The 7,421-nt window shown below is 39.2% G+C and overlaps 1 pseudogene; it reads right to left on the bottom strand.

The window, feature by feature from the left end:
• Positions 1-468: 468 nt before the first annotated feature.
• The window catches only part of LOC149204517 (polyubiquitin-like), a 43,748-nt pseudogene continuing 36,795 nt past the window's right edge, over positions 469-7,421 (bottom strand).

Below are 7,421 nucleotides of genomic sequence, written 5' to 3'. Positions count from 1 at the left end.
TTTTCACGAAACGATCCCGCCGTAACAGACGATCTCATCATGGTGGAAGCCGCCATTGCCATTGCGATCCGAAAACCAAAGGAACGAAATCTAAGAAAACTAATATAAAAGTCTAGAAACACCCTTTTGCCCCGCCGTTTCTCTTTTATTCCAAAAACCCACGTAATCGCGCCCATATTAGCCTCTGCTGCATTCACAATCACAGCCGTTGATCATCCTCATCCAACAGTTCCCGCGTCGCTACGGCCTTTTGCTTGCACTTTAAACCTCGTGCATCTCCTCACCGTCCGATCAAACCTCGCCGCGATCGGACGGCAGCCGCACTTTTCCTCGCCGAAACCTGCATACGCGTTAACCTGCGGGGGCGGCGGTTTTCATCTGCTGCACGTCGTATTTTTATTGGATCGTTGGCCCTTGTACGTATACCACCGAACCCCAATGGGCGGTGCGGGGAATACCGCTTACCGCCTACCTGTATGTCTCCCGCGCATTATTGTCCGCGCATCTTTCGCGTGCGACGACCGTTGGATCCGCTGCTTTTTGATCCGACGGCTCACATTCAATCGTGTCAGAGCTTTCGACTTCCAGAATGATGGTCTTGCCAGTGAGGGTTTTGACAAAGATTTGCATTCCCCCTCTGAGACGGAGAACGAGGTGAAGAGTAGATTCCTTCTGAATGTTATAATCTACGAGGGTTCGGCCATCCTCAAGCTGTTTGCCAGCAAAAATGAGCCTCTGCTGATCAGGAGGCATTCCCTCCTTGTTCTGGATCTTTGCCTTAACATTGTCAATCGTATCTGAGCTCTCCACCTCAAGCGTTATGGTCTTCCCGGTCAATGTATTCACGAATATCTGCATCCTGAAATCTAAAATTTACGAACAAAACACCTTAAATAAATTTCTTGAGAAAACGGTTCACACAGACATTACGAAAATTTCCCAACGCTGGATTGAAACAACATATTTATATGGTTTCTGCTCCGATGGCTCTATGTGCTCCTCTTCTTCGGCTCTGTCTGCTCCTCTCATCTCTATCTGCTCCTCGAATATTGCCATATTGACATCAATGACAATCTGTGTCCAACAATCTCCCCCTTTGTTATTGATGGCAATATTCTTCTGCTTTCTCCCCCTTTGACATCAATGGTAAAGGGATGCATATGGACTCCCCCTGTCAAACTGCTCCCCCTGTCCTGCTACATCTTTATGAATGAACTTGAGTGATGATAAAGAAATAACCCCCATCTTTTGACGCAGATGTTCGAATGCTTCTCGAGGAAGAGGTTTTGTGAAAATATCAGCTATTTGCTCCTTAGTACTGATATATTCCAGGACGATGTTTTGTTCAGCTACTTGTTCACGGAGGAAATGATACTTGATTGGTATGTGTTTGGTTCTTGAGTGCATCACAGGATTTTTGCTGAGACTAATAGCACTTGTGTTGTCACAATAGATGGAAATTGGTTGATCTGTACATATGTCGAGATCTTTTAGAGCTTCCTTCATCCATAGTATCTGAGAACAACAGTCTGCTGCAGCAATATACTCAGCTTCGGCTGTGGATAATGATATGGATGACTGTTTTTTGCTGAGCCAGGATACCAAACAGTCTGTTAGGAAGAATGCATTTCCACTAGTGCTTTTCCGATCATCTATACTTCCAGCTCAATCAGCATCAGTGTATGCAGTCACAATCAATGTTGAGTCCTTTGGGTACTGTTGACCTCTACCGGTCAACTACCCATGCAGTACACCCCCTTTTTCTTTGCAAGAAAAGGGCAGCACCTGATCAGCGTGTCCGTGCCATCCAGCAGTCATCAGCAGCTTGATCAATCTAATTGTAAACCCAGTCTGCATGTATTAATTGTAAATAATCTTAGCAGATATGAGTCATGTATGTAAAATTGCCTAGGTGGACCTAACTTTCTAGTGGTAATCTACGTCCCGGAAGGTTTTTCGTCTCACCGATCCATGGATCGGCAGATTTTTCCTTCAAACCTGACCCCAAAGCCGGGATGGATTTTGTCATTAGAACTTTAGGAGAATCCTAGTGTGTTGATCTGCTAGATTATAGTTGTGTCGCAGAACTGGGAGTTTTGTGAAGGTCTGTATTAAGTGGGTTTGTCCCCTTGAGATGTAAATTGTAAAAAGTCATCATGAAATGTGTCTTGAGGGTTGAAAATGTTTTAAATCCCCTCGTGAGTCCTAAGTCCTAGGTCCTAGGTGATGTTTCCGAAGGCTTAGTTCGATGATCCATTTAAAAAATGAAATAAAATAATAAAATAAATAAAAATTTAAAAATTAAAAAATTAAAAAAATAAAATAAAATAATAAATAATAAAAAATTAAAAAATTAAAAAATTAAAAAAAAAATAAAAAAATAAAATTTTAAATTTTAAAAATAAAATAATAATATTTTAAGTGAATAAATCGACGGATGAGATCAAGAGATGTCTTGATCCTCATCAACGGTCGAGATCATTTCTACATGGATCATTCGAACTAGCCGTTGGGATCATTTCCTTTATATAGGGTCTTAGGTGGTCATTTCAGATAATTGGATCTGTGAGTCTAAGACTGAAGAAGCTCTCTTGTAAATCTGTTTCTGGTTAATAAAAGAAGACTTTGGGGTCCATATCTTGCTGGTGTTACTCTCTTGGAATGCTGTGAGATCATTTCATTTTCTGCATATGTTATTTTCAGCCGTTAATAATAGCTTCTTGTAGAGTATTGTGAGCACAGGTATCTTGTTCACTTGCTGGGGTTTGGGTGCTGTTAGGGTTTCTGAAGTAATGGCAGGTATCTCCATTACTTTTTGAGATCTAACAGCATTTTTGCCCTCTTTACTGATGGTTGTTCTGAGCTGTGCAGAAAAAACCCTTATTGAAGAAGATTTGGTGGGCGTTAGGGGAAGTTCTCGGCTGAACTAGCCAACTCCCACAAGCATTTTTCGCTGAGCCCAGTTGGATTTGATCCTGGGTTTATCATTCGGTTTATTTTTCTAAGTTGCATGAGAGATTTTCTGAAGTTCTTCATAGTGACAATCTGAAATCTTTATTTCTTTAAATATTTTCGTGCTTATTGCTGAATCTGGCTGTTAAAGGGCCAAATCTGTACATTAAATTAGCTGATCTAGGTTCTTCAAATTTTTGTTTTACACAGTCTTCATTAGGGTTCAGGGTTTTGTTTTGTTTTGTTTTTGTTTGTTTGTTTGTTTTTTTTTTTTTTTTTTTTTCTTTTGCAGGTATAGGGTTTTGTCTTTGCAAGACCGCCATCAAACTTCACGCCCAGTGCAGCATCTTGTTTCCAATATTTCGTGCGAATGATTGTATGAAGTTTCATTCTAGGATCAAAAGGCTTTCATCGCAGAAAATTTCGCCAACAGAACTTTCAAATTTCATCACGTTCAGGAAATGCAGCTCCAAATCATAATCTTCAAAAAATTTCCACGCATATCGAGCCACCCACGCTGAGAACTCAACGCATCTTTCAAGCAAAACCTCAGGCGACTGCTCTGCATTTTCCTTTAAGCTGCCTCCGTCTCAGGTCTCCTGCAAGCCGCGGGCTATCAAGCGAACGGTGTGACTGCACTTCAAATATTTCACTCGTGGTCTCACGAGTTTTACCTGTACGCGTGGTTGCAAGATTCATTGTCATCGAGCTTTGCAGTGTTTTCCAACTGCAGATCAACCTTTTAATCACAGGAAACTTCGATATCACGCATTGTTTACCAGGTAAATCGATCTTGTGGTTATGTGTCAGGTAAAATTCGATTCATGTTAAAGTCGCAGAGTTTTCTCCAATCGCCTCCGTCTGGTGCTCGCACACCTGCAAACTGGTCTCAAGAGTTAAACGTTAAATCCACATGTGTGGGCACTTCGCGTGGGAGTAACAGTTTCAGAAAATCGCCTCAAATCCGTTGACCTGTGGACATAAGCACGCAGCAGTGATCAAAGCCCTGATTCAGCATTTCGATGACCATCATACGTCTGAAATTGAAATTGCAAAAACGCTGCCGTCCGGTTGAAGCAAAATCTGTGTATCCACGAAACAGCGGTGATCTCAAAACCGATTTCAAGTTCTGACAGTCGAAACGTGGTCGGGATTTCCATTTGGTTCGCCATCAGAGTTCTGGAAAGGTTACGCAGGTGATATCTTAAGTCGTTTTCCTACTTTCCTAAAGACATATGCGTGGGTAAGAAAAATTGTTTTGCTGCTACGGGCCAGGTATTTTCTCAGCGGCGTAATTTTCAGTTATTTTTTAATGGCCAGGCTTTAGTTTCGTTTTAGTCTAGGGTTTAGTCTTAGTTTCAATTTTTTACTTTAGATTTTTTATTGTATTTTAAATTTAATGTGAAGAGGGTTAAGTGTAGGTTAGCGTAGTTTTTATATTTAATTAGTTTTTAGATTTAAGTTTGGTTAGATTTTGATTTTTTAGATTTTAATTTCTTAATAAATCGTTTTCTTTGGTTTAGATTTAAATTTTATGAAAAATAAAAAATAAAAAGATTTATTTATAATTTTTTTTAGATTTAGTTTTATTTTTTAAAATAGTCTAGTTTTAGATAAATTTTAGATTTCATTTTTTTTTTTTTTTTTTAACTTTTGCTTTATAAAAAAAAAAAAAAAAATTTGAAAAAGTATTAAAAAAAAAAAAAAAAAAAATTGTGGAAAATTTTCTTCGTCAGATCCAGTCACTTTCAGGATTTATCATCTTTCATGCTGAGATCTAAATTTTCAAAGTCGAGATGCGAAGTTGATATCTAGTTAATGGCTTATGATTCGTGGTGGTTTAAAGCATTTATCTGTTTCAAAATTTTCAGTTGCTGGATATCGTTTTGGTCATTCTAAGAGCATTGTGATTTAGCTGATGATAGATGATTGCTGTTCATGGTTCATGTTTCTATATCATTTAACAAGTAATCATTTTAATAACAATCTCATAAGGCACTGGTCTGCTAACTAATCAAATCATTTTAGTGCTTATCTTAATCGGGTCTCGTGTCTCCCAACCAACTGGTCGACAGTTGGTCTTATCATCTCACAGGGACTACCCCCCTTAGCCGCGGGAGACAGGCTTAAACGGAGGGATCGGGGATCAGAGTGACAGCCCCCGGTCTGAGCGTTGTCGTGTCAATCTGCGCGACAACATTTTTTTGGCGCCGTTGCCGGGGATAGAGTTTTTCTGTCCTTGGTGTTTTGACATCTTTTCATCATTCATCGTTCATCTGTCTATCATTCGTTTGAGCCGGCAACGCCAACATTTTTTGGCGCCGTTGCCGGGGAAATTGTTTTCTCGGCGTTTCAACGACAATCTTCCTTCTCATTTTTATCTTTTCATCTGGCCCGGCAACGCCAACATTTTTTGGCGCCGTTGCCGGGGACAGAGTTTTTCTGTTCCTGGAGTTTCATCTTCTCATCTTTCTCATCTCTCATTTGAGCTGGCAGATTCGACCTTTGGGGTTATCATTTCGATCTTTCATTGCCTTATTTTTTGTCACATCAGTAGCATCTCTTCGGTTTGTTTCTTGTTTGGGTGGCGACTCCACTTTCTCATTTTTCCCAGACAAGAAGCTTTCCTCATATCTGCTTGTGGTTACTTTTTGGATCCTAGAATCAGATTCATTGTTCAAGTGGCGACTCCACTTCTTTCATCTCTTGATTTTCTTGAGCAGAGATCTCTTTCTATCATCCATTTGATCCCTTACTGTTCATCATGGATTATTCATGTAAACCATGTCATTGTACTGATAATCTCCATGATCTTCCGAAAGAGGCCATTTCTAAATTATTTAAGTTCTCGGGTGGTGATTCGGTCACTGTTAAACAACATTTAAACATGTTTACTTGTGTAATGATCTTATATTGCAGATTTCCTCAATATAATCATGAAGATTTCAAGATGCGTCTATTTGTCCATTCTTTAGAGGGTGATGCTTTGAATTGGTTTAATAATTTTCCTAATGATTTTTTCACTTCTTTACAAGACATTCTCAATGCTTTTAAAGATAGATATGATAGTCCAAACAGCTTGCCTTCTGCCTCTAAAATTGTGCAACAGAATGAAAGTAATTTGATAAGCGGTCCAGCTGAAACATCCCAAGACGATTCATCATGTCAGAATGTGTCATCCACCGGAAATATTGCAGATCAAGTTCGTGATAGTGAAAAATCAGGGACAAATGACAATGAAAGGGAAGAGCGAAAGCAAATTTTACGAGATCTAATGATGCTGGTGAGAAATATGGAAATCAATCAAACTAATTATGTCAATGATGTGAAAACTTTATGCACCCACCTGGAAAAACGTAATAGGGAGATTGAGGTCACGCAAAATCAGCATGCTAAAGAAATTGAGGCCATGAAAACTAAATATGAAACAGAAATTGAAAACATGCATAGCAAGATGTCAGTCTTAGAGGAAAATATGGTGACCATGAAAGCTGATCATGATAGGGAAATTGACTCTATGCAAAACAAGTTACTAACTATGGAAGAGGAAATGACTATCATGACGTTCAATCATAATAATCAGTTGGCTGACATGCAAGCGAATCATAAAGAAGAAATAAATTTCATGCAGCATTACTTGATGGACATAAAGGAAAAGAACCATAAAGTGATAAAAGACATGGAAGAACATCATGCCAGACAAATCAGCGCTATAAAGGTTGAACACTCTAGTCAGATAGATGCATTTAAAATACAGGTTCAAAGGTTTCAGCAATTGGAAAATGAGAGAAACCAGGGAACATCAACAGATCAGGAGCCTTCTCATTTGTTGCAACAAGCTCCATCTTATTATGAGGAGGTTATTGATTCGATTGAAAGATGGTTAATTGAAGGTGATCCAGACAGACTTAAGAATGATAAAGATCAGATGCGGGCTAAAGAAAGACATATCACGCATACTTCATCTGATAGTTTTGAAACAGAAAGTTCCAGGTCATCAGTAATTCAACCTGCCAGAAAGAAAAAACGTAAGAGAAAGAAAATAAGAAGAAGATTTGATGCATTAGACGGCCGTGAGCAGCTTGATTTTCGGATAGGAAAGAGTCCTACCATATGCAAAATTGGACATGGCACATCTGACAAGCAGCCGACAGATTTGCCTGAAAGCAGGCAAATGCTCAGTATGCACTATATTGAACACATCTGATGCCGTAGGGCATCCTTTGTATCGTATTTCTAACCCTACTCCTTGTTTTTTTCCGCATTTTCGTTTCTGCTTTAGATAGTTAATAAATGAAGAGCTTTTTTCTTTATTGTGCTTAATGTATATGCTGATTTTTTGGATGGACGCTACTTATTCTTGTGTTGTATGGATGCAGATTCTGGATTCTCACATTCCTGCAAGCAGCAACGTGTCCCCAAGTAGAGCCAGATGTTGACCTCTACCGGTCAACTACCCATGCAGTACA

This window comes from Pinus tabuliformis, chromosome 1_2 (assembly GCF_031772625.1).
Source record: "Pinus tabuliformis cultivar Carrire ecotype Pingquan chromosome 1_2, CPIR1, whole genome shotgun sequence".
NCBI lineage: Eukaryota > Viridiplantae > Streptophyta > Pinopsida > Pinales > Pinaceae > Pinus > Pinus tabuliformis.
Note: the sequence above shows the minus strand (reverse complement) of the source record. Positions and strands in the feature narration are given on the sequence as shown.